Source organism: Sphaerodactylus townsendi, linkage group LG11 (genome assembly GCF_021028975.2).
Source record: "Sphaerodactylus townsendi isolate TG3544 linkage group LG11, MPM_Stown_v2.3, whole genome shotgun sequence".
NCBI classification, from domain to species: domain Eukaryota; kingdom Metazoa; phylum Chordata; class Lepidosauria; order Squamata; family Sphaerodactylidae; genus Sphaerodactylus; species Sphaerodactylus townsendi.
The window spans coordinates 10,267,157-10,294,851 of record NC_059435.1 but is presented as its reverse complement, the minus strand read 5'-3'; the positions used below and the strand labels follow the sequence as shown (position 1 = coordinate 10,294,851).

The window sequence follows — 27,695 nt, the reverse complement described above, 5'->3', positions numbered from 1 at the left end:
TCCGCTCACACAAAATAATGCATTTTCAAACCACTTTCACAACTGTGTGCAAGTGGATTTTGCTATTCCTCACAGCTTCAAAGAGCACTGAAAGCAGTTTGAAAGTGCATTATTCTGCATGTGTGGAATGAGCCCAAGACTCAGGTTTTAAGAGAATAACTATTTTTACTGTGTAGAGCCAATATCTATCACAGGGTGCTCCCTCTCCCTCTCTGAGAGAGTCACACCCAACCTGACAAAAGACCTCTCTTCTTATACCTTCAAAAATGCACACGTCATGATTTCCTTACATACATACTCTTCACCTTAAAATCAAATTTGCTAGTTTGACACAAAGGCCCCTTCCGCACACGCAAAATAATGCATTTTCAAACTACTTTCACAACTGTTTGCAAGTGGATTTTGCTATTCCGCACAGCTTCAAAGAGCACCGAAAGCAGATTGAAAGTGCATTATTCTGCAAGTGCGGAATGAGCCAAAGCTGGAATTTTCCTCTGCTCTTTGGCATGTTTGTCCTTTTCATAAATAAGGAAACAAAACTAATTCCAACCTTCCTGGTTTCCATCAAGTTAACCCGTTTCCAACATTCCTGAAGGGGGCTATGTCCAAAAAGGAACTTCTCCAGGATAACACGATTTCACATACATCTTATTTACTGAAAAGGTGAAAATGATTGTAACGATGTGGTTTCCCTAGAATACATCCTATGAATACCTTTCATATTCACTATCATTTCAGAGTTCATTAAAATATAGAAAAACACATTTTAATTATCTCATCAGATTTATCTCTCCTCTAATCTTTGACATCTTCATTTCTGTGTTTATTAACTTAGTCCCTTTTATCTAACTGAGGATGCCTTTAGGTCTATAAGACATGCTCTATCTCACGTCTTTTTAGCCCTGTACCGGGATGTTATAAATTCCTTAGTGATATGATAAGATCTTCCCTGCTTTGTAACTTTGCTGACCAGTTACTTTTACTACTGAGAGAGAGACTGTTTGATTTTCAGTTTATATAGATTCCTTATTCTTTTATATCAAATATAAATCCATACAATCTTGTTTACAGCAGTATAATTGATATAGGTTAAAAAATGGTGTCCCCAGGAATAACTAAGATATACATTATACCATGGAACTTTGACTCTTCCAAGTGCTCCACCCCAACAGACCACAGTCATAATTATGTCATTTATTAGGTCTACCGAGTGATAACTTTGAAAGTTACCTGCTGCATTGATTGTAAGATTCATAATATAACCTGGGATCAACTCTCAAGAAGAAGCAGACCTTATGTCTGCCATTTCAGTTTTAAAGCATGCACTTTTGTCTTGTTCACACCAGTGCAGAAAAAGAGAAACAGGACAGAGCTTTTCAAGTAGGAGTTTAAAGGATAAATGTCCGTCTTCTTGCATTCTTTCAGCAGTTCCTTTATTCTTTCAAGAAGAGAGAGGTGTTTCCCCCACAGCCAATATATCCTGGGATAAGGAGGTGAAACATTCGCAGTTTGGCCATGATTTCCGCATGGCTTCCGGGTCTAACTTAAGCCTGCCCCGCAAAATTTCCCTTATCCGGGATATTTCCCTTGTTCAACCTGGGATATTTGGAGCGTGCAGAAATAGCATCTGTGAAGCACAGCCAATCAAAATGCTTAAGATAGCTCTTTGGAATCCACCTAACCATCAAGCACACAGATGCCTGTACCCTGGACGAATTATTCACGACGTTGATTAAAAAGGAAGGAGTCTATTTAACTTGGCGTGAGTTCAGAGACTAACAACCAGTGTGTTTGCCTGTTGCTCTTACATAACACAACAGGCAGTGCCAAGGGTATGCCTGAATAAATACTCCGAACCCAGGCAAAATGAGTCAGGTCACCACACTGGGGAGAGAGGCAGAAGGACGGGGCAGTGTCCACCATGGAGGCAGCTACCGCGCTCACCATCTTTCTGGCCATTTTTCTAGTGGTCATTACAGCCAAGAAGAAAATGTCTTCCCACGGGAGGTTGCCACCTGGACCAACACCCCTGCCTCTGATAGGGAATTTTCTACAGATCAAATCTTCTCAGATTCTCAACTCTCTGATCAAGGTGAGCAGGGAATGTTGGAAAGGAACGCAGCATTTGTGTTGGGGAATGTGATAAAGATTTGCAAAATGATGCACGGGGTAGAGAGGGTGGACAGAGAGAACTTCTCCCCCTCAGGTAATGAAGCCGATGGGCAGTTGGTTCGGGACAGGCAAAAGGAAATTTTTCTTTTCACACTGAGCAATTGAAATGTGGAATTTGTCTCCAGAGAACGTGGTGATGGACACAGTCACAGATGGAGATTAGGTCAATTCATGGAGGAGAGGTCTACCAGCAACTACTAGCCATGGTGACTGAAAGGAGCTTCCACATTCAGGGGCAGTCAGCCTCTGAATTCCAGTGCCAGGAGGCAATATCGGGGGAAGGAACTGGCTGGCCACTGTGTGAGAAGGATACTAGACTAAATGGACAACTGGTTTGATCCAGCCAGGGCCAGATCTACATTTTTTTAAAGGGAGCAGATTACAAAACGACACCCCCTATATTACATGCATTTTTCTTTATATATACTTATGTAATCAACATTTCTTTTAAGTGATAGAATTACGTTAACCTCTATAAACTTTTAATGAATAATTACACTTTTACACTATTTTACCTGTAATGTTGGAATAATAATCTCCCTGAACCCCTCCACCCACACAAGAATCAAAATTAAGAAGGTTTTTCAGTCTTGACATTTTTTTTAAAAATGCAGCACACATAATTTTGTCATGGAAAACACCAAACACACCTTACGCTCCTTCACAGCCCAAGAAAAGCTTTCTCTGATGATTATTTATTTATTTGTTGCATTTTTACCCCACCAAATCTCCTAGAGATTTCGCATTTGGCTGGAGTTTAGTTTCCTGGCATATCCTTTCCCGCCTTTTCAGATTGTTTCCTTTTTATCCTCGTCTGTCTTCAGCTTCTCTGTTCACTCAAATGTGCAATTAATAGGACCCCTCCACCGACCCACCCACACTTAAGAACATAAGAACATAAGAACAAGCCAGCTGGATCAGACCAAAGTCCATCTAGTCCAGCTCTCTGCTACTCGCAGTGGCCCACCAGGTGCCTTTGGGAGCTCACATGCAGAATGTGAAAGCAATGGGCTTCTGCGGCTGTTGCTCTCGAGCACCTGGACTGTTAAGGCATTTGCAATCTCAAATCAAAGAGGATCAAGATTGGTAGCCATAAATCGACTTCTCCTCCATAAATCTGTCCTAGCCACTTTTAAAGCTATCCAGGTTAGTGGCCATCACCACCTCCTGTGGCAGCATATTCCAAACACCAATCACACGTTGCGTGAAGAAGTGTTTCCTTTTATTAGTCCTAATTCTTCCCCCAGCATTTTCAATGAATGCCCCCTGGTTCTAGTATTGTGAGAAAGAGAGAAAAATTTCTCTCTGTCAACATTTTCTACCCCATGCATAATTTTATAGACTTCAATCATATCCCCCCTCAGACGTCTCCTCTCCAAACTAAAGAGTCCCAAACATCCATAACATCTGGAGTTTCTGACATTTGCAAGGTTCAGTTCCTGAAGTTGCTTCTTTACTGATGGGCCCTTTCCCCACTTACCTTAAACCCTGCACTACTCTCCTCAAGTAGCGCGGGGTCCAGCTGCACTCCCCACTTCAGGGGCAGCGAGAACGCAGCCGCCCCAAAGCTGCCTCTCTCGCACTCCCTCAGCACGCGTAATTCCTGGCGCCTTTTCAAATGGCTCCTTTTGATGACCCCGCTGTGCGGGGTCGTGGGGAAGCTGGGGCGCGCGCCAGGAATTGTGCACGCTGGGAATTGCGCGCAGCAACCCTCCAACAAGGGTAAGTGGGGTACCTAGAAGGTACCTGTCCTGGGAAAACCTGGGCTTGGAGAAAGTCAAATAATAGCTCCCTGCCAGTTTCAATGTTTGTGATTCCTTGGTAACAAACTGCAGTATGTCTGCAGAGCAAAGACTTTTCCAGAAAATCAGCAGTTATTTTTGTTGGCATCTGTCCGTTTTGTTTCACTTTCGGTTTCAACCAAAAATCAGTGGGTTAGACATTGTATTAAAGCTGCAGAACTCTTTTGGGAGAGCATCTGCACCAGCAACACCCCCAGTTTGTGCCGTCAGGATCAAACTTAACCCTGCTGGAAAGGAAAGTTATTCACTAATTTGTACAATGTTTGATGCACAAAAATTGGACAAGGAATGTATTGTTGATGGCTTTCATGGCCGGAATCAACTGGCTGTTGTGGGTTTTCCAGACTGTGTGGCTGTCATCTGGTAGTTTTTGTTGGTAATGTTAAACCTCTCACTGTTACGGGCCTCTGAAGATGCCAGCAGTAGAAGCAGGAGAAACATTAGAAGCAAAAATGACCAGGTAACAGCCATACAGCCCAGAAAACCCACAACAGTCAGTGGACCAGGAACTTAGGTGGATCAGGAATCTCAGCCAGGGCTCAGTCCTGAAATTCAAAACTTGAATGCCTCTGATCACATTTCAGTTTACAGATAAGATTTGGAAGGCACAGGTTATAGAGTTCAAAGCAGGCTTGAACATGGCATTTTTGCTGGGCCGAAAGTAAATACCTGAGAAGAGAACAACGTGCTTCACTGGATCATACCAAAGGTCCACTAGGGTTGATTCCCCACTGCAGAGTCGACTAGATTCGACCCAGTTCCCTGAAAAGGAACTGACCTAGGTTGACTCCATTGTTACTCCCCACAGCAGCTGAGTTCGTCCCACCAGAGCAGAGCTCAGAGGGCGGGATCACCTCAGCGCCTCTTCTGCTCTTTGTTCCCGATTGGCTGTCGTGTTACCATGGGAACGTGAACGTGCGTCCGGTTTTTTTTTTACATAACGGCAACATAGCCACAAATCAGTGCTCTATGTAGCTAAAAGCAGCATGTAAACATGTGCTGTTTATATGTATGCCCATCGCTTCATATACAAAAAGGATTTTTTTAAAAGGGCGCGCGTTTCCCCGCCGCCAGTCTTTCGTTCTGAGCATGCCCAAAACACTGAACTGTGATTGGCTGACCAGAGGGAACAGTTCCTTGATGATTCCCCACTTTACCGGCTTCAACCTGACTTTGACCTAGGTTCGCTGAAAAAGTCGTACCTGGTCGATTCCGCACTTGCATTATCGACCTAAGTTCAAGCTGCGTTCGACCTAAGTGCTCCGCACAACTACTGGGATCGGCGTGGTTTTGTACCAGCTTCGCCCCGTGTAACGGTCAAATTCCTGACTCCAGTTGGGAACTACTGCTTTTTTAGGAACCACACTCGAACTCAGCTCGATTCCAGTAAAGTGCGAAATCTCTGGTGCCAGGAGTCCCCCATTCAGCCAATCACAGCTGAGTGTTTCAGGTATGCGTACAGCTGGCCAATCAAAAAACGGCACCTTCATCCCTCCATTCCTGTGGCAGTTTTTTTAATAACGTGTGTGGGGATAGACGGAACATGGCCATAGAACAGTAGCCAATCGGAACGGAGTGGCGAAGAGACACAGGATGATTCTGCCCTCCGAGCTAGGATCAAGCTGGTTGCAGTGGGGAACAACAATGGGTTTGACCTAGGTCAGTACCCTTCTCAGGGAACTGGGTCGAACCTATTTTACTCATGTGCGGAATCGCCCCTTCCCTGATGGAGTCAGAATTTGACAGTTTGAGGGGGTGAAGCTGGGATGGAACCATGTCGAACTCAGTGGCTGTGGGGAATACCTAAGTCAAACCTAGGTTGAACCTAGGTCAAACCTGCCAGTGAGGAATCGACCCTTAATAAGCTACCTGGCTCTAACAGTTAACCTTGCAAAACTCTTGAGATGGGCAAAAGGCAGGTGGACTGCCTCAAATGCTTCTCCCCACTGGCTCTGACCATGGAGGTTCCAGTTTGTTGTCACTATCTTCAGTAGCCACTGATTGGCCACTCAACCCTCCAAAAGGCATTCATGGCAGCTGCCCTTGCAGTCGGGGCAATGAATTGTCTGTGTTAGGTCTGCAATATAAGAAGAAAAAGTGTAGCAGGAGGCAGAGACGGTTCTATTTTAAAAAACGAAAATAAAAAGAGATCTTTGTTCTTTTTTCAAAATGCAGCTACGTGAAAAATATGGCCCAGTGTTCACTGTCTATTTTGGAACTCGCCCAGTGGTCATTTTGTGTGGGCACGATGCTGTGAAGGAGGCGTTGGTTGACAAGGCGGAGGAATTCAGTGGAAGGAAGACCATGCCCACCTGGGAGAGGACCTTCCAAGGACATGGTGAGGCACCCATCTTGGCCTTTCTCCAAAGGCACTCGTTTGGTTATGTCGTGGCTGCCCTGACATCTGGATTCTCTTTCCCTAGGTGTTGCATTTGCCAATGGGGAGCGCTGGAAGCAGCTGCGACGGTTTTCCCTTAGTGTCTTGAGGAATTTTGGGATGGGGAAGAAGACCATTGAGCAGAGGATCCAGAAGGAAGCTCAGTTCCTGCTGGAGGAGTTCCACAAGACCAATGGTGAGAGTTAGTTATTGTTTGTTGTTGTTGTTGTTGTTGTTGTTGTTGTTGTTATTATTATTATTGTAGATTTCACAGCTGCCAGATCTTTAGCTGGTTGTTGGCCTTCATTACAATTCGAGCCTAGGAAGTTGTAATGTATCGGCGTACAACTTTATTATTATTATTATTATTATTATTATTATTATTATTATTATTATTATTATTATTATTATTATTATTATTAAGTTAAATGTCACAGCTACCAGTTCTTTAGCTGGTTGGTGGCCTTCATTACAATTTGAAGCTCACCCAGAGATATCGGTGTAGTATCCGTGCAGATCCCAACAGGGCTGCCTTCTGAATCTGACACATGTTGGATTTTGTTGCTTTGAAGATGTTTCAAGTGCTGCCCTAGTGTTTTCGGAATGACCACTATGACGACCTCAGCTGGTTTGTGCCATAGTGACTGGATTTCAACTTTCAAATCATGGTATTGAGTGATTTTGTTGTGGTTACTATTATTATGTGAGAGTTTTGTTAGCCATGCCTCACAGGGTGATGAGTTCGGGGGGTAGCATTTGCCCAGATCGGTGCCTTTTGAGGAGACTCCAGACACATTTTTGGACCCATAATATTTTCAAGAGGAACTCAGGTGGAGACACAGAAGCATTCCTATTGGGACAGCTGATCTTCCATTCCCCATCAGATCTCCAGAGATCCAGAGAGAGAGAGAGAGAGAGAGAGAGAGAGAGAGAGAGAGAGAGATTCTGCTATATTCTGCTGTCATTAGATCAGCATTTTCTGCTAAGACCAGCAACAGCTCTCCAGCTTCTATGCAGAGGTCTTTCACATCATCTTTCAATTGGAAATGATGGAGATAGAACCTATGTGCAAAGCAGATACTGTACTGCAGAGGCTACACTAAGCCTTTCTGCTCCTATTTCACAAGAAGCCATTGCTAGCACAAATTAATTAATTAATTAATATTATAATATAATATAATATGATATGATATGATATGATATGATATGATATGATATGATATGATATGATATGATATGATATGATATGATATGATATGATATGATATGATATGTATAAAATTTGCGGTCCGGGTGGACCTGAAGGTCCCGGTGGACTTGCCGCACCAACCCCGTCTAGGCGACGGGCTGATTTATGCCCGCCCATGGAGACTCATGGATCCACTTGGTATCCTGAATGCTCTGCGGGACCCCGATCCCGCTGGCACACTCGATGAGCAGGTGGAGGATTGGAATTCCCGACTCTCCGATGCCATCGATGCTGTTGCTCCCCGGCGTCCTCTTCGCCCCCGCTCTCGGCACGCTCCATGGTACACCGAGGAGCTGCGCCGCATGAAGCGGGGGCTTAGACGTCTAGAGCGAGTGTGGAGAATGAAGCTGCGCGAACATCCTATAGGACGCTTATGAAAGCCTATGAGATGGCGACGAAGGAGGTGAAGAGGACTTTCTTCTCCTCCTCCCTCGCGTCCGCTAGCTCACGCCCAGCACAATTGTTTCGCATAATTCGGTCACTGACCTCCTTATCGGAGAGAACTTCAAACTCTCAATTGGACATTAGTTGTGAGGCATTTATGAGCTTTTTCGCAGATAAGATCGCATCGCTCCGCCACGACCTTCCATCCACGTTGGCTACAATTAGCGAACTGGAGACTCCCTTGCCGTCTTCACGCCCTTGTTTGACCCAGTTTTCCCTGCTCTCTGAAGCCGCTGTTGACAGAGCCTTAGCTGCTGTTAGACCTACTACCTGTCCTCTGGATCCGTGCCCGTCCTGGCTTGTAAAAACCTGCCGAGCGGAGCTACGACCCCATCTGTTGAGTATCATCAATGGTTCTCTTGAGCAAGGAACCTTCCCAGATGGGTTGAAGGAGGCAGTGGTCCACCCACTCTTAAAAGACCATCGTTAGATCCAGGAGATCTGGCCAATTACCGCCCGCTTCGAATCTTTCGGTTTCTGGGGAAGGTAATGAGAGAGTGGTGTTGGAGCAGCTTCAAGGTTTTCTGGATGACACATCGACTTTCGACCCCTTCCAGTCCGGCTTCCGTGCTGGGCATGGACGGAGACTGTTCTCGTCGCCGTCACAGATACTCTCCGTGATTCAGCTCGACCAAGGCGGATCGGCGCTGCTGGTGTTGTTAGATCTCACCGTTAGCGCTTTGACGTGGTCGACCACGATCTTTTGGCCCACCGCCTGGCCGCCTCCGGAGTGCGGGGCACTGTCCTTCAATGGATAACCTCGTTTCTCCGGGGCCGGAATCAGCAAGTGAGGTGCGGGGACCAAGCCTCCCGGAAGTGCCCGCTTCAATGCGGTGTGCCCCAGGGGGCATTACTGTCCCCGCTGTTATTTAACATCTACATGCGACCCCTTGCTCAGTTGGTACGGAGTTTTGGGCTGATTTGCCACCAGTACGCTGATGACACACAGCTCATTCTGTTGATAGAGGGGGGAGCAGCCGCCGCCCCTGCAGCTCTACAGCATTGTTTGGAGGCGGTTGCTGGTTGGTTGCGACAGAGCAGGTTAAAACTGAATCCTTCGAAGACGGAGATCCTCTGGCTTGGCCGGAAGGGGAGGGGACTTTCCAGCCGCCGGTGTGGGAGGGGGCCACATTGGCACCGACCTCCCTCCTGTTCGCAGCCTGGGGGTCCACCTGGATTTGTCCCTCTCAATGGAGACCCAGGTGGCTCCATACAACTTCGGGCTGCTTTTTTCCACCTTCGCCAGGCCCGGCAAGCCTGGCTCCCTTCCTCTCCAGAGCGGACTCTAGCCTCTGTGATCCATGCAACGGTCATCTCCAGACTTGACTATTGTAACTCGCTTCACGCTGGCCTTCCCTTGCGTTTGATCCGGCTGCTTAAAACTGGTCCACCATGCAGCCTCACGTCTGCTTACAGGCAGTGGTTTTCGATAACATATCCAGCCCAGTGCTGCGGCAGCTGCATTGGCTTCCAGTAGAGTTCGGATCATCTTCAAGGTGTTGGTACTCGACCTTTAAGGCCATTCGGCGGCCTGGGGCCATCGTATCTTCGAGACCGCATCACCCCATATGTCCCTAGGCGGTTCTCCGATCGGGCGGAGGCCAATTCTACTGGTGGTCCCTGGCCCTCGATAATGCGGCTGGCCTCCACACGGGCCAGGACCTTCACAGCCCTGGCCCCGGCCTGGTGGAACGCTCTCCCTCCAGCTGTCCGGGCCCTGCGGGACCTTGCAGAGTTCCACAGGGCCTGCAAAGCGGAGCTGTTCCGCTTGGCCTTCGGAGGATCCAGCCGCCAATAGTGCCCCCGACATTGGCCCTTAACATCTGGGCCGCTAATCCATCATTGCGACTCGCCATGCCTCCCTTTATCGTAGGGAGGGAGGGATTTTATTTGATCGAGACACTGGACGCCAACCAACTAATTTATATCTTGAATTTTAACTTAATTTTAATCTGGGTGTATATCTGATAAATGTACTAGGAAATTCTATTGCTGCTTTTATATGTTATTTTAATTGTTATTTAACTGTATTGCCGACATGTTGTGCACCGCCCAGAGCCCTCCGGGGATGGGGTGGTATAAAAATCTAATAAAATGAATAAATAAATAAATAAAACAAATTTTAAAAATGCTCGCAGGATTACAGAGTTTGTGCTGGCACTGGCTTCTTATGAAATAGGAGCAGAAAAGTTTAGTGCAGCCTCTGCAGTAAAGTATCTGCTTTGTGCATAGGTTCTTTCTCCATCAGTTAAGAACATAAGAACTTAAGAACATAAGAACAAACCTGCTGGATCAGACCAGAGTCCATCTAATCCAGCTCTCTGCTACTCGCAGTGGCCCACCAGGTGCCTTTGGGAGCTCACATGCAGTAGGTGAAAGCAATGGCCTTCTGCTGCTGCTGCTCCTGAGCACCTGGTCTGCGAAGGCATTTGCAATCTGAGATCAAGGAGGATCAAGATGGGTAACCATAGATCGACTTCTCCTCCATCAATCTGTCCAAGCCCTTTTTAAAGCTATCCAGGGTAGTGGCCATCACCACCTCCTGTGGCAGCATATTCCAAACACCAATCACACATTGCATGAAGAAGTGTTTCCTTTTATTAGTGATGTGAAAGATGATGTGAAAGACCCCTCCATAGAAGCTGGAGAGCTGTTGCTGGTCTTAGCAGAAAATGCTGACCTCAACGGACCTCATTGGTTTCAGCGTCAGGCAGCTCCTTGTGTTGATGAGTTCTCTTGCCTTGTCCTCTTCCAGAGAAGCCCTTTGAACCCACCTACTTCTTGAGTCGTGCTGTCTCCAACGTCATCTGCTCCATTGTCTTTGGCAACCGCTTTGACTACCAAGACAAGGAATTCCAGGCCTTGATGGAGATGATAAACAATAGCTTCCAGGAGATGAGCAGTGCTTGGGCTCAGGTATGGCCCTCACCCCAAACAGCTGCCAACTGGTGGAAGGAATCTCCGGGCTGAGACAGGAGCTGGTCCCCAAAGGGCCAAACGCTGTTTGCCACCCATTTTAAATCTGTATGCAAGACTATTCCACTTTCTTGCCAGAATCCCTTTTCTTTCTTCCTGTCTCTGCAGCCCTCCGCAGTGGGCCCCTCTGCCTCTTGTTTGCCAACTGCAGCGCACAGATTTTCTAGCTGCCGTGTCCTTTGTGATGCTTTTCTCTTACAAAACAGATGGCAAGCTCACCCCGTCAAAGGTGGAATGCTTGTGAATATTCTGTGATCCCACTGTAGCCCAGTCAATGGCTTAGAAAGGTTCACGAATGGGGGTTTGACCAGTGGTGGGATTCAAATAATTTAACAACTGATTGTTTACAAGCACTGTTTTAACAACCGGTTCGGCCGAAGGCTGAATCCCACCACGGCATTTGGGCCAGAATGCTAAAAAGTTGCAGATGTTTCCCATGTGACTTTTAAATGCCCCCTCAAGTGTAGCTGCTTTCAGTCTAAACTCTGCTGAACCCCCATGCCGGCAGGAATTGACCTACTTGTCAGGGATATCATAACACTAGTTCCTGCATTGGCAGGAGGTTGGACTGGATGACCTTGACGGTCCCTTCTGGCTCTGAGATTAAACAAATTGCACGTCACCCGCTCATGGCCGCCCTTTCCTCCTGCAGTTCTATGACATCTACGTCGGCTTCCTGAAGTACTTCCCCGGCCCGCACACCAAGATCTACGACAAACTGGAAGACATCAGGCTCTTCATTGCCAAGAGAGCAAAGAGGAACCGTGAAACGTTAGATCCCCACAACCCACGGGACTTCATAGACTGCTTCCTGAACCAGATGGAAAAGGTACACCCGTGGGCGCATGGGTGGGGGCTGGCAGGGACTGGCAGAAATGTGAGCTCTCAGGAGCAGCAGTGGCATAGGAGGTTAAGAGCACATGTATCTAATCTGGAGGAACCGGGTTTGATTCCCAGCTCTGCCGCCTGAGCTGTGGAGGCTTCTCTGGGGAATTCAGATTAGCCTGTACACTCCCACACACGCCAGCTGGGTGACCTTGGGCGAGTCACAGCTTCTCGGAGCTCTCTCAGCCCCACCCACCTCACAGGGTGTTTGTTGTGAGGGGGGAAGGGCAAGGAGATTGTCAGCCCCTTTGAGTCTCCTGCAAGAGAGAAAGGGGGGATATAAATCCAAACTCTTCTTCTTCTTAGTGAAGCAGTCGGCAGCAGACTTGGCAGCTGGGCCAGGAGGCTTTTGCAAACTGCTCGGCATTCGTGGCTTGCAAAGATGTGCCCAGGGAGTAAAACAGCAGCGCCTCCTTAAAAGGGCAATGGTTTCGATGGGGCTTTGCTATCAGCCCTAACAATGTTTTCAGCCACCTCTGGCAATCTGCTCTCAGCAGCTGCACAAATCATTTCTGCAAACAGCCCGCAATCAGGAGAGCAAATATTTTAGTTGAGTCACTGGTAGCTCATTACCAGTACATGTAACCTCAGCTTGTGGGTTCTGTGGGGCAGAACTTGGAATGAGTTTGCAACAACAATTTTTTAAAACAAAATGGTTTACTTTCTTAACATATAACATCTCTTGTTCCTCTTTGTCCTGAGAGGTGGGGCTTTTGTCCTGAGAGGTGGGGCTTTAGTTCAGTCTCTGGAACCAGCAGAGAGGAGTAGCAGCAGAAGAAGACTTGGCTAGGAAGAGCAGAGTGACCTGCTGGTATTCATTTTGGAGGGCTATTCTCAAAGCCACAGCTTTTAAAACAGTGTATTTTAACAGGGGGTTATCTCTTTTTCTCCTTGTAAGGCTCCTGTGAGCTAAGGCTGCTGAATCTGGAAGGTGGGGCTTAACAGGGGTTAACTATGAGTTCATCTCTTGTTCACTCTCTTTGTCCTGAGAGGTGGGGGGGCTTTTGTCCCGAGAGGTGGGGCTTTAGTTCAGTCTCTGGAGACCAGCATCGCGCACCTAATGGCTGCGTGCGTAATCTTTTAATTCTAATTTTTTTAATTTTTTCTGTTTTTTAAATTAATAAGGACATATATTTGACAGATAGTACGTGTGCAGATAGCTCCAGGCAGTGACTAAAAAGCTTAATATTTTAAATACATCTAAACAAATCAGATATGGAAGGCAGAAAGCCAGCAGGGGGGATGGGAGCTTTCCAGTGTTTTGCACTTTGGAGTGTCAAGCATGTATGACTATCTGCCACTAGGACAGAAGTCATGGGTGTGCCCAAGGTACAATGAGCTCCCTGGCACTCCAAAGCTGAACGTGGGTGCATTCTCTTGAAGCCAAGATGGCAGACCTGGAGAAGCTGGGAAAGAGGCAGAGAGGGTGACAGGCGACGGCTTTGAGGGGACCTAACAGGCTGGGTCCCACTTCCCAAGGGTGACATCTCTTCAGATGTCAAAGTGGAGAATGAAGGTCTTGGGGGACGGAGGGGTGCCAGTCTGAGGTGGTGAACACAGAAGATGCTCCCTTGGCTACGTGGGATCCTTCTTCCTTAACTGGTGATCATCAGCTATCCTCTGCGCACTGAGTGATAGCCCCCTCGGGGAGCGTGGGGCCTCCTTGTAGTGGAGTGATTCTGGATCTGATTAGAAATGTACCGTAGAGTTGGGTTTGTGAGAGGCGTGATGACCGCATGGGTGACTTTGGCCTTGCCCACAGGGTGCTGAAGGTTCTGCGGATGTCACGCCTTTGTCTAGATAGGTCTTTTAGACAGTGCTGGGGTGGAGTCAGCAGTTGTGGTCCACATTGGCAGACCAACTTGACTATTGTCTGGGAAATGCAGCCGAAGGAGGTCTCTGGAAGCTAAATTTAGGCTGCTAGGAAACAGGTTGAAGTCCAGGACCTCCAAGGTGCAGACATTCTCAGAAATGCTACCCTATCTCCACGCCGCAAGAGAGGCTTTGAGCTAGGCGAAGTGCCGGAGATAAGCAGGGTCTCAATGCGTGGATGAGAAGGTGGTGTAAGGCAGAGGGTTTCAAGATTTTGTCAGGAACTGGGGAACCTTTTGGGACAAGGCAGGCCTGGTACAAACGGAAGGATGGAGCCTCTATCATCTTAACCTAAAGAGGAAACCAGGGCTGCTGGCACTCAACATTAAAAAAAAGGTGGCAGAACAGCTTTTAAACTTCGACTGGGTCACTGGGGGAAAGCCGACAGGAGCTAGAGGGTGGACTTCAGTTCGGAATACAGTATCTATGTGGGATGCAGACAGAGAGAGGGAGGTTTAATCAGAATTAACTCCAGCAGCCTAGATAACCTGGAATTCATAATTTATCAGTTTCTACCAGCATGGCCACTGGCTAAGTGCTGGGATAGAGGTCATTGATGGGAATTCAGAAGTTCCGAACATCTGAGAGCCGCGCCGAGGTTCCTTTACCCTGTTCTGTAAATCAGGGGTAGGAACCTGCGGCTCTCAAGTGTTCGGAACTACAATTCCCATCCCAGCCCCACCACCAGCATAGCCAATTAGCCATACTGACAGAGCTTGATAGAATTATAGTTCAGGCTATCTGGAAAGCTGATTCTATTCATCAACCACATACTAAGCTGTAGGAACATAGCAATGTGCATGTGACAAGGGATAGATAGTCTACAAAAGACTTGAGGAGGGTAAAGCACATACAAATCCCAGGTTAAGGACAGAGGAGCAGAGTATACAGGTAAGTCTCTCTATGCTAATGAGTAGAAGCATCTCACCTAAAATGGGGAGCTAGAGGGTACAGAGTTCTTAAAGGAGGACTTTTGATATAGTGGGTAATTACAGAGACATGCTGGTGGAAATGAGGAGGAACCAGTGGGATGCTGTTATACCAGGCTACAGTGGCTCTTATAGGAAGGGATAGGACAGGGCGCATTGGGGTGGAGTTGCCCTTTACATCAAAGAGAGCATGAGTAATCACATACAAAATATAGACAATGCAAGGGGAGCTGGTTCCCCTACAGAATCACTGTGGGATATCAATACACCAGGTTAGCAGAGAAGGACTTGAGTTCTAATGTTAGGAATATATTATCAGTCCCCCTGACCAAAGTGCACAAGAGGATTCTGAGATGGAAAAAGAAATTAGGAGAGGCCAAATAAAAAACAAAAATATAGGTGGTAATGGGGTGGATTTTAACTATCCCTATATAAACTGGAAAAATGTGCATGTTCCAGGCTATAGTAAGGAGAGAGCATTCCTGGATATGCTAAATGACTGTGGCTTAGGAGCAGATGGTATTATGGAACCAACCAGGGAGAGGTGATCCTAGATCTAATTCTATGTGGGGACCCAGGTGACCTGAATTTTTTGAAGTCCAGTGTTGTTGAGCCGATAGAGGGAACAGCAGCGACCACAATGCTGTCAGATTCAGTATCTCAGCATGCTAACAAGTTGCGGCAACTACTAATGTAGTTACGTTAGCCTTCAGAGAAGGGGAAATTTCTCTCCAGAAAGATGGGGGGGGGATAGTGCTTGAGGAAGCTGAAGAGAAACTCTAAGAGAGCCAAAACTAGTCCAGGATGCTTGGAGGGATATTTAAAACACCACAGTAATAAAAAAGCTCCAGCTGGAATGTAAGGTTCCACAGATTAGAAAAGGCAGCACCAGTCCAAAAGAAAGCCACTCATGGTTAACAAGAGGTTCAGGGAAATTATCAGAAAAAAGAAAAATGTCTTTTAGAAAATGGAAGTCCAGTTCTGGCATTGATGAAGAATATGAGGAGGGAAATACACAAATGGTGGCAAAGAGAAGCAAGTTAGCTGTAAAGGAGGCAAAAAAAAAGCGATTATGAGGAACGGCATGGCCTTTGAACATCAAGACCAGCAACATAAACAGTTCTTCAAGTACACTCAAAAAAGCAGGGAAGCCAGCAAAGGGGAAGCGGTAGGCCCAAGTTAGATGACAAAGAAAGAACAAAGGGTGTGCTAAAAGATGGCAGGAGATTGCAGAGAAGCTGAAATTGAATTCTTTTGCATCTGTCTTCACCTAAGAGGAGGTGGAGGAAAATTCACTGCACCTAGACCCTAAGCTTCTTAGGAGATGGCTAATCCGAGGAACTAGCTGTGTAAGATAGTGGTAGACAAGGGAGAAGTCGGGCAGCCATTGATAAACTAAATGTTACCAAATCCCTGGCCCAGATTGCATCTCACACCAAAGAGTTCTTAAAGAACTCAAGCATGAAAGTAGCTGATCTTCCTCACTTTAATATGCAACTTTATATCCCTGGGACAACTTCAGGGTCTCCATCCCTGAGAGACTGGGAAGATGGCCAAATGTCACACCAATAACTTTAAGAAAAGGATCTAGGGGGGGACCGAGGAAGTACTCAGAGGCCAAGCTCAGTTTGACATCTGTTCCTGAGTAAATTAGTAGAATCTATATCATTAAAGGAATAAAATTATAAACACGTCAAAAGCCAAGACCTGGCTGAGAAAGAGTCACAGCATGGCTTTTTTGCAGAGGCAAATCCCTGTCCCTGCTAATAAAACTTTACTAGAGTTCTTTGAGGGGTGTAAACAGACATGTGGATAAGGGGAACCAGTATGGACATTGTCTGACTCTGGATTTCCAAAAGGCTTTTGACAAAGTTCCTCTACAAAGAGACTGGTTGAGAAAAACTCAGCCAAGGAAGGAATAAGAGGGAAGTCCTCCTACTCAGATTAAAAAACTGGTGAGGAGAAACAGGGAAACAAAAGGAGTGGGTGTTAATGGGAAGTTCTCACAAATGGGAGAGATGTAGGAATTGTGGTGTTCCCCAAGCTGATCCGCTTTGGGACCAGTGCTCTTTAACCCATTCCATAAAATGACCTGGAAGTAGGGGTGGTGTAGCGTGGTGGCTAAGTTTGCATGGATGATACCTAAATTATGGGGTGCGAAATTAACCAAAAGCTGATCATGCGAAGAGCCTCCAAGCTGGACTCCTTGATAAATTAGGTGAGTGAGTCAGAAATGGCAAATGCAGTTCAATGTAGCAAAATGTAAGAGTGGGATGCACATAGGGGCAAAAATCCAAACTTCACATACATCGCCTTACAGGGGTCAGTGCTATCAGTCTGTCACAGACCAGGAAAGTGGATTTAGAAGCGCCTTAGTTGATAGTTCCATGGGAATGTCCAACTCAATGCATAACAGCTGTGAAAAAAGGCAAACTCTATGCTGCTGGGGATCATTAGAAAAGGTTGAAATCTGATAATGAAACTGCAAAAGATTGGCATGCTCCTTATATAAAACGTGAAGTGCGACCCGCACTTATGGAGTACTGTGGTCCAGTCTCTGGGTAAGCCCCATCTCAAAAAGTGCGATACTTGGAGGGAGATAGAAAAAAGTGCAGAGAAGGGCAACAAGTGATGATTGAGGGACTGGAGCACCTTCCCTATGAGGAGAGGCTGCAGCGCTTTGGGACTCTTTTAGTCTTGGAGAGGGAGGCGCTGACTGGGGATGTGATTTGAAGTCTACAAAATTAGTGCATGGGGTGAGAAAATGCTGACAGTGGGGGAGAAATTTTTCTCTCTTTCTCTTACTAATACTTCAGGAAACCAGGGGCATTCCATTGAAAATGCTGGGAAAGAATTAGGACTAATAAAGGAAGGTTTACTTCCTTCCACGCAATGTGTGATTGGTGTTTGGAATATGCTGCCACAGGAGGTGGTGATGGCCACTAACCTGGATAGCAGCTTTAAAAGGGCTTGGACAGATTCTATGGAGGGAGAAGTTTCGATTTATGGCTACCAATCTTGATCCTCCTTGATCTGAGATTGCAAATGCCTTAGCAGACCAGGTGGTGATCAGCAACAGCAACATGAGAAGGCCATTGCGTTCACATCCCACTACATGTGAGTCTCCCAAAGGCACCTGGTGGGCCACCAAGTAAGCAAGTAGCAGAGAGCTGGACTAGATGGACTTTGGTCACAATCCAGCTGGTTTGTTCTTATGGTTCTTATGTTTCTTAATATCAACATTTAACATCAAGCACTTCAAGGTCCTGTCTAGGTTTACATTTCAAGTCCCTTTATATTTACAGCTCTACTGATACCTCAACCAAGTCCAATTAACTTCTTGTGCAAGTGGGTTGGCTCTCCTGAGAGAACTCAAAGGAGCTTTGATGAACATGGGATTCCAACTATGATGAAAGGTTTCAGGAGAACTCTCACTCATTACAAACATAAAAAAACCTTGAAACAGTAAACTCCAACATTTACAACATAGCAAAACAAACAACTACTACCTTCCCAGTGCAGTTCCTAACAACATTGTACAGTTACTTTAAATAAGGTGATAAGGGCTTATACAAATCCAAGGTCCGAGTCTGGTAGCCTTGTCTCCTCCAACTACATGAGGTCTGCTGCAGCCTCTCTTGCTGCTTTGGAGTCTCCACTTGCTTTCTGGGTCCAACCCATTTCTGAGCATGGGGGTTACATACACATACACATGCACACACACACACACACCACTTAGCCTTCCATTCCTATCTAATTCTTCCACAGTTCTGGTGGGACTCTTAGAAGGTTGCCTTTCAGCTGGCGATAAGTTGGTCCAGTGTCAGATGCCCTCTACCAAGGATCAAACTACCTTAGGAATGTGTGCTGGCAGTGTGCAAAGACCCTTCCGCGACTTGCAGAATAATGCAACTTTTCAATCCACTTTCTCACAATTGTTTGCAAGTGGAAGTTGCTATTGTTCCATACATTGTATTGTGTAAATCCATTGCAAAGTGCATTATTGAAAGTGACTGAAAGTGTATGTGTTGTCTCTGCACATGCGAGGAAGGGGTCTGGATCTCTACAGCAAAGTCTGGTAGGGATCCGGTGTGCTTCTTCCGTCTCTCTTTTCATCATCTAGGAAAAAAACATTTTTATTTTGGAGCTGGTTTTTAACATTATAGGCCATTTCCCCGCGATGGCCATGCTGGGGTTGGGTCGAAGCTGTGACATGATTGCGTCGACCCAACTCCTTCGGGCACCGGTCCTTACGCATTTAATGGTCCGAGTAAAGCAAGGGGAAGACAAGCGCCACAGGAAAAGCTGTCATCCACGATCGACTCCTACCTTCTCTCACGCGACCATCCGGCATGTCGCCCGAGGCCAGAGGGACATGCCCCTCGTCCCATGGGCGACCGCCTCCAGAGTCGCCCAGGGCAGTATGGGAGGCGTGGTCCCAGTGGCCTGACGCGGCGCCTCGACAGTCAAGCGCAGAGAAGGTAGGTCCATTTGGGCAAAGGGGAGGGGATGTCAGCTTGCGCCGAGGGGCAAGGTGGGGAAAATAAGCTGACGTTTCAAGCACCGGCTGGGGAGGGAGGCAAGGGCAGCCGCGGCTCGCGAAGCAGCCTTGCGCTCTCTTATGCGAACAACTCTTGGTGACAGTGTTTTTGCCATCCCCAGGGTGCTGAATTTGGCCCGTGTGGAAAGGGCCATAGATTTTAGCAAGCAGCTAATTTTTGTAATGGTGGGATCAGATTTTATAGTATAGTATTGTATTTGGGTTTATTGTTATTGTATTATTGCATTTTACTGTATTTTGTAAACCACCTTAAATATGGCTATAGGAAAGTAGGATATAAATATTTTAAATGAATAAAGTCCAGGCCGCCAGCTGGACCACAAAATTAGCCCAAGGCTCATTCCGCACATGCAGAATAATGCACTTTCAAACTGCTTTCAGTGCTCTTTGAAGCTGTGCGGAATGGCAAAATCCACTTGCAAACAGTTGTGAAAGTGGTTTGAAAATGCATTATTTTGCCTGTGCGGAAGGGGCCGAGAACCAGGAGGGCCCAAGCTCTACACAGCTGGAGGAATCAGAAAGCCCCAGGTACCTTACATTCCCCTGTGTCTCTGCTGTGAAGAAAAGAAGTGCAAAGTGAAAATTGAAAGTGTCTATGCATGCAATTCCCAGCCCTCCTGCCAGCATTAGGTAGTGGTTAAGAGCAGTGGACTCTAATCTGGAAAACTCAGTTTGATTCCCAACTCTTCCACATAAGCAGCAGAATTTAATCTGACAAACCGAGTTTGTTTACCTGTTTTACACCCCAACCATAGCCGAAAGGGAATCCAGCCCCTAATGGAGTGATCCTGTAACTTTGCCCCCGTTTACTCTCGAAACATAACTCGGTCTTCCACTCACACCGTGAATTGGAATGGAGATGACCAAGAACGTCCTAACGGTTTCCCGGTTTCCCTTCAGGAAAAAAGCAACCCTGCCAGTGAATTCAACGTTAAGAATTTAGAGCTCACCACCCTTGTCCTGTTCTTTGCTGGGACAGAGACGGTCAGTTCTACCCTGAGATACGGGCTCTTGTTCTTGATGAAATACCCCCAGATTCAAGGTAAGGAGCGGAGACTTGGGGCTGTTTGGGGCATGATGGAAGTGGCGCATGGGAACATTCCGGGGGCAGGGCATTAATAATTTCTCTGTTACTGTAAAAAAAAGTTCCTACTTTCCAGCTGGAAATTTCTTTCTGTCCATAAGTTAAACTCATTAGAGCAAGTCCTATCATCTACTGCCAACAGAAACAACTACTTCTCCTCTCATTGACTGCCTGTCAAATACTTAATACTTTCTACAAATGCCCAATTCTAATTTTGTTTCTGAGAAATCAAAAAGAAGGGGATACTTTCCGTAGAAACAAGTGAACTTTGGCCATATTTCTAAAACATGTTTTTTAAAACAGCCTAACAGGGAGAGAATTTATCCATATTTTCTACCTTCAAGCTAACCAGCCACATAGGGAAACAACATGGGATTTTTAGTGATTTTTTTGGACCTAATGGAATTTCTAATGGAAAAGCCGGACCTTAATTAGTAAACCCTCTCTCTGCACATACACAATAATTAGTAACCCAACTCTAGGAACTGGTGGAGGAATCTGCTGGATCCCACCTCTCTGTGTAAATCCAAACTCCCCTCCCTCTTCAGAATCATTGGCTACTTAACTGGGGAAAATCAGCTCCTCGTCTTAAGAATTATTAAAGACAACTTATAGTAGTACATGGTCTATGGATTCCAATATGGTTAAAGAGTGCAATGACATATCTTCTCAACCTAAATGCAGGTAGTTAAGCAGTAAGGTACGCCAATGTAAAGGTACTCCTGTAGTTAGAAGCCAGCATCGTCTGGTGGTTAGTGGCGGTGGACTCTAATCTGGTGAACTGGATTTGTTCCCCCACTCCTCCACCTGAAGCTGGGTGACCTCAGAACCAGTCTCTTGTAGTCCCTCTCAGGAACTCTTCTCTTAGCTCCTCACCCAGCCCACAAAGTGTCTGTTGTGGGGAGAGGGAAGTGGAAAGTAAGTTCTGCAAGCCCTTTGAGGACTCATTTACAGGGGGGGACGAAAGTGGGGAATAAATCCAAAACTGTTCTTTCTTAGATCAGGATTCAGTGGACTGCCTTAGCCAAAAAGTCCAGTTTCGAGCGGTGGCCAATGAGATGAGTTCTGAGAAGCCCATGAGCCAGGCAGAAGGGCAGAAGGGCAAAAAGCTATCACCTGACATTTCAAGAAACATACTACCTATGGCGTACATGAAGTTGCTAAGGAGCAGCAGTGGTAGGAGGTTAAGAGAGAGTTCGATGTATCTAATCTGGAGGGAACTGGGTTTGATCTCCCAGCTCTGCCGCCACTGAGCTTCGTGGAGAGCTTATCTGGGGAAATTCTAGGATTAGCCTGTGCACTCCCACACCCGGGCCAGCTGGGTGGGACCTTGGTGATCACGCCACAGCTTCTTCTGAGCTCTCTCTAGCTCCCCACCCACTCCTCACAGGGTGTTTGTTGTGAGGGGGAAAAGGAGATTGTAAGCCCTTTGAGTCTCCTACTGGAGAGAAAGGGGGATATAAATCCAAACTTTTCTTTCTTCTTCTTCTAATCAGCTATGCTGGTCTTATTCACCGCTCCATGGGCATGTGCTGGACTGTGCATCTGTGCTTCAGTAGAGATTCATTAAGCCATTTTTTTGAAGGGGGAGGGTTTTGGGGAGGAGAATCTATCACATTTTCCCTCTGTTTTGGGCAAAGATAGTCCCTTTGTGCAAGCACTGCATCACTTCATGCGGGTGATCTCCCCGTTTGTTTTAGCCTTTTAAAATCCTTGCTCTTACACCTCCCAGGGATATCTGGCAGCGTATGCATCCCAATTTCACTTTCAGCAACAACCTGACACAGGTAGGCTAGTTTAAGGCAGGAATCCACTGGCTCAAAGGAGCTTCATAAGGACTGGAATGGGGATTTGAACCTGGATAGCCTCTAATTCTAAAACCGACATGCTGCATCCTACTATACAACAATTACCTTTATATTTGAAATGTGTGTTCCCTTACATCAAGATCCTTACAGCTTTCTATTTTTTTATTTTAGAAGCCGTGTGAACGACCTTAATTTGAAAAGGCAAGATTGCTCCTAGCTTAGGGTGTCTCCTCCAAATAGTTTTAAAACCAACATAGTTCCAAATATTTTCAAAATATCATCTGGGTTTTAAGCATTGTTTTGTTCTCTGTCCTGGATCAAGGAGAGGGGAAGGGGAGGAAGCTATATGGCGATGAACAATGTGTGTGTTAACCTTAGCAAAGATGCATGAGGAAATAGACGAGTGATAAGGATGGGATCGTGGCCAGAACCGGGGTCCCCAAACATCGAGGACCGGGAACAAGATGCCCTTACACATCGATGCCATCATCCCACGAAGTGCAGAGGGATGAGCGACCTCCTATCTCCTATGAATTTGCACCAGCTATATGGTCACCTGTGATACCGAAGTTCAGAGGTTGCAGCATCATCGAAGAAGGTCAGTCCTCAGAGGTGTTGGTGTCTTGAAAGGGCTAGGCAGTTGTTTACATTCTGGATTGTATTGTCAAAGGCTCTTTCATGGCACCAGAATCAACTGGATGTTTGGAGCTTTCTGGGCTGTGTGGCGATGGTCTGGTAGTTTTTGCTGCCCTTAACCAGTGAGGTGGGATCCAAAAAATTTTAGGTAACTGGTTCTAGTTCTAGTTCCAGTAAATCCTCCTTTATTAGGCATTTTCAAAAGAAGAAAAGCACAAAGTGTCAAGAAGCGTAATACAAGGAGCTAAGCTTAGGCAAAGGAAACTAGTGTAACTGAAAAGTTCCCATGGTGTGGTGGGATTCAAGGCATGTGGCATTGAGGCACCAATGGGACTTAAGGCGGGGCAAAGCCCAGTGGGTCTGGCATTTCCAGAGGTGGGACTTGCCTTGTTCCTGGTGAGGGGCTGTGGCAAGGACGAGGCTCGGCCATGCATGAAGTCATAGGCCCTTAAGGAAAATGAATGCACACAGAAGGGCACAGGCTGCCATGCACTGCGGTGCACCTCCTGCTAGGCTGCTTCCAAGTTCTGTGTGCTACTGCTGAGAGGGTAGGTATGGCAAAATCCATTGGCAAAATCCTTCACTCCATTAGGTAACTCCCCTTCCTGCACACACACAAATAATTAGTAACCTACTCTAGGGAACCTGTAGAGGAACCTTGGGTTGGATCCCACTCTCTGGAGGTGGCATGCAAGAAAGGGAGAGGAAGTGAGGGAGAGAGTGGTGTGGCATGCAAGGGAGTGGGAGGAGAAGTTGAGAAAGTTGATAGGCCAGCAAGATGGACTGGGCATATGGGTGACTCTCCTAACCAAAAGCCCAGTGGAACATCTCTGTCTTACAGGTCCTATGGGACCTGCCTTCAGGATTTCAGCTGATAGAGAGTCCTACTCCAGCCTGAAGCTAGAGCTGAAAAGCTGTGGCTCTGGTTGAAGGTATTTGGAATATCCTTGGGGGGGGACTTGCTTTGGTGACTCCCACAGTGCCAAGTCCTACTTCAAGGATTGACTGTGCAGAGGTATTCTGAGACCCTGATGAGTTGAGACCTTCCTGGGCCATCCAAGTAAGGTCCCCTCCCTGTTACCACTATGGGATTCTCAGTAGGGGTTGTAATTACAATCACAGAGGTCACTGACCCCTAGGGATTTCCCAGTCATGTGACTTCACAACTGGTTGGAGTGGATATTCCAGATTTGTCATACAGGATGGTCTCTAGGTGGCCACAGAATATCCTTCCTGATAAATCCAGCTCTTTACATGAAGTCAAGTGTTGGATCTTGGGAAATAGGGGAGCAAGGAACAATGGAAAATCTGGGAATGAGGAATGGGAAAGAGGTCTCAAAGTTGAGCTACTGGTGGCTGCCCTAAGGAGGGACATCCCAGTAGATAGAGGTGGGCTCCCTCAACAGTTACCCTAGGGAAAAGAGCTAAAGGTCAGAGTAGAGTGCCCCTCAGGAAGGGATCACACATGGTTGCAAACTCTTGGTTGGAAATCCCCTGGAGAATTGGGAATGGAGGTTGGGAGGGAACCCTCAGTGAGGTACAATTTTAACGTGGCATAGAGTCCAACTCCTCCAATGCAATCCATTTTCTCCCAGGATGCACAGGATCCCACAAATCTGGAGATCGGTTATCATTCTGGGAGGATCACTCAGACTCCCCAGCAGGGGAGTGTGGCAGCCCTATGACAGCAAAACTCCATCTCCAGCCAGCTTCCAACGAGCAGTTGCTAGAAATTCATGGAATAAAGCAGGGAAAGAAACTGATGCCCCCTTCTCCTTCCACAACTTCTGGACACAGCAGGGGGCTCTGGCCTAGAAACGTCAAAAATGCCAAATCTGATCTCAACAGCCAGCACCACAGCCTCTGTCCAGCATTTTCTTTCTTTGATTTAAAATATTTTCATCTCCCCCCATTCTGCTGGTGCAAGGTGGCTAAATCTGCTTAGGCCTAGTGCATTTGAAGTGGAAGTCCTCAGATACGTTAGAGGCTCCTGAAGTCATCCAGTTGTCCTCAACCCAGAGCCAGGCGCACTCTCTTTGACTCTGGCCCGGCATGGTGGAACTGTCTCTCCAAGGTGGAGACCGGGGCGGTGGAATCTGGATGCAGTTCCACCGGGCCTGGAAGAAGCTGGAATTGTTCTGCCAGACCCTGGGGATGAGTGCACAGCGGCAGGCCAGAGGGTGGGATCAAGCAGGTTCTCACAGGTCTCCGAAGGTTGGGTTACTAATTCATTGGTGTGTGCCGAGAGGCTACTGGTTGCGGATTCTTGGCCAGGTGGTTTTGGCCTTTAGTTACACCCTCCCTCCTCCCAGCGGTAGCGCCAGAACTTGAAACAGTCTAGTAGGCGGTGTGCACCGGGCATGCGTGCAGCAGCCTGCTTCAAGCCTAAGTGCGATCTGCTTTCCCACTTCAAGGACCCGATGCATAGCCAAGCGCGTCCTTGCTACAGCCCCACCTAGGGAATGCCTGGCCAGGTATGCCCGGCCACGCCCCTATCATGCCGCACAACAGCCCCATTGGCACTACCACTTACAGTTTAAATCCACACCACCATGGGAACTCTATTACTGAAATTTTTGGGATTCCACCTCTGGCTGCACCTCCCCTCCCCTAACATGCCACCCCTCCCATCCCTCCCTCCCCTCCACTGGGGTGCGTTGGGCCCAAGTGTCCATAGATTCTGGGCCCCTCCTCCCTCCCATCCTCCCATACCACACTCTTTACCCCTCTGTCCTTCTCCTAGCCAAATCCATCTGGCTTCCAAATCCTCAGCTTCCCAAATCCCGGGTAGTTAACCTTGTGGGTCGCGTGGTGACTTGTTAGAGGGAGGGATTTAGGCTATGATACTTGGACCGGTTGCCGTCAGCCTTATTGTTCTACCATTGTGTTATATTATAATTAACTAGCTAAGGTTTTAAGTTCATTTTATTATAATTGCAATGTGTTTGGGTAGTTCCTAATTATATTGTGTGCATAGGCATCCCTGAAGACCTGGCATTATTCCAGGAAGGGCAAAGTATCAAATTTAACAAAGAAATAAAAAGAAATAAAGTCGGGGTGGCTATGCAGATAGCCGGGCAGCTGCAGACCACATCTCACGTTTCTTGCCTTTCAGGCCCCTGAGAGGTGTTGCTGTAAGTTGGCTGTTACTTTGACAGCGTAACCCCCCCACGTAAAACACAGGGCCGGAGAGAAGGAAACCCACTGTTGCTGGAGAATCTTGGTGTAAGCACTCCATCCCTCCATTCATTGACTTGCTCCTGATACTAAAGGTTATTGCCTTCCCTAAAACCTTGAAAACCCTGACTTCCAGAATTCTGTCTCTTCCTCTAGGGACTTAAAGTCTACCCAGTGGCTCAGTACTGTTTTGAACGACTTAGCATGTTTCACAGTCCAAAAGACTTCTTAACCCAGGGAATTTCTTGGGCCGAAAATGGGTGCTTCAAAGGAAAGAGCGATCGTTTGTGCCTTCTCTTCAGGTAAAACCAAATGCTCTCTCTGAAAAAAACGTGGAGACTCCTCGTGCGGGGGGAGGGGATGTGAACATCCTAATGAATCATCTGGACTAGCATTCTTAGCCAGGACTAGCATCCTTCTCTGACCTTTCTTACAGAAAATAGACACTGGGCACGAGGAAGTCCAAAGGAAATTTGCTGTGAGTTTTTTTGGGGGGGGGTGTCTAGTAATAAGAAAATAATTAACCACCTGACAATGAAAAGAGGGGCAATCTTGCTGTAACAAACCAAAGCTCTACCAGCCACAGACAATGCTGTGGTAAAAAAAAAAACTTGATTGAATTAAAACCTTGGAGCACCCAAACTTTAAAGGCAGTGAGTTTTTTTTTGGGCTGTGCTAATGAAATTAAAACTGGGGCTTTCCAAGTCTTGGTGAGCTTGGACTGTTAAAAACCAAGACAATCTGGAAGTCTGATGACCCTTAATAGCTGGACAGGAAGTTTAAGATCAAGTTACTATTTCAGAGAAAGGGTACAGGGCAATCCAGCAGGTTTGCTGTTGAAATCAGGGTGTGGGCATTTGCGAGTTCTTTGTAAATTCAGAACCAAGTGGGTGGATCTACAGCCAGCTGGAGCTTGTTGTGGGTCAGGTTGGAACTGCCTCCTTAGGATTGTCGCTATGAAGCTAAGCATTCCTTAGCAGGGAGGGAAAGCAACGGTGTTATGTAACTGGCAGACCCTCTTAATATCAAAGCCTTTGAATTAGGATTGGCATCTGTCTTATCCTTATTCTTGTCCCCGAGTCTGGGCTGTCTATGATACCAAGATTATGCAATAATGTATAAGTCATGTCAAACCCTTTGGGGGAGGGTGGTATATAAATATAATAAATAAACAAACAAACAAACAAACTTATGTTGTGGTGCTGGACTAATTGGGAAAGAATAACTTTTAAGACATAATTTTAAAATGATTCTCCGTTGTCAAGAATATTTTGAACTTTTCAGTCCAGAATGTAAGCTATAACTTGTTATCTAATCTTGGCTTTTATTGGTTTTGATGGGATTGCATAAGCAGTTTTGTGTATGTATTTGGCTAGATACCATATTAAGCTACTCTATTAAATGCATCCCCCCCTCCTCTGCAGGGAAACGGATCTGCCTGGGTGAGTCATTGGCCAGAATGGAGCTCTTCCTCTTCTTCACCACCATCCTTCAGAGCTTCCGGCTGAAGCCCCTGGTGCCGCCTGAGGACATCAACACGACTCCCCTGGAGAGTGGCTTTGCCAACATCGCCCCCATGTACCAAATGTGCATAGTCCCCCGTTGAGCGGAAGTCAAGCAGGCCGCATTCGCTGTCCTACAGCACTCTCCTCAGCTGCACAAGCAAGACATAGGAGTGTGGTTGGGGTGGTGTACTTTTTGCCAGCTGTGACAATGGAGAATT

The 27,695-nt window shown here is 46.7% G+C and overlaps 1 pseudogene; it reads left to right on the top strand.

Moving 5' to 3' along the window:
• The first annotated feature begins 1,866 nt into the window (after positions 1–1,866).
• LOC125440555 lies at positions 1,867–27,695 on the top strand (annotated as a pseudogene).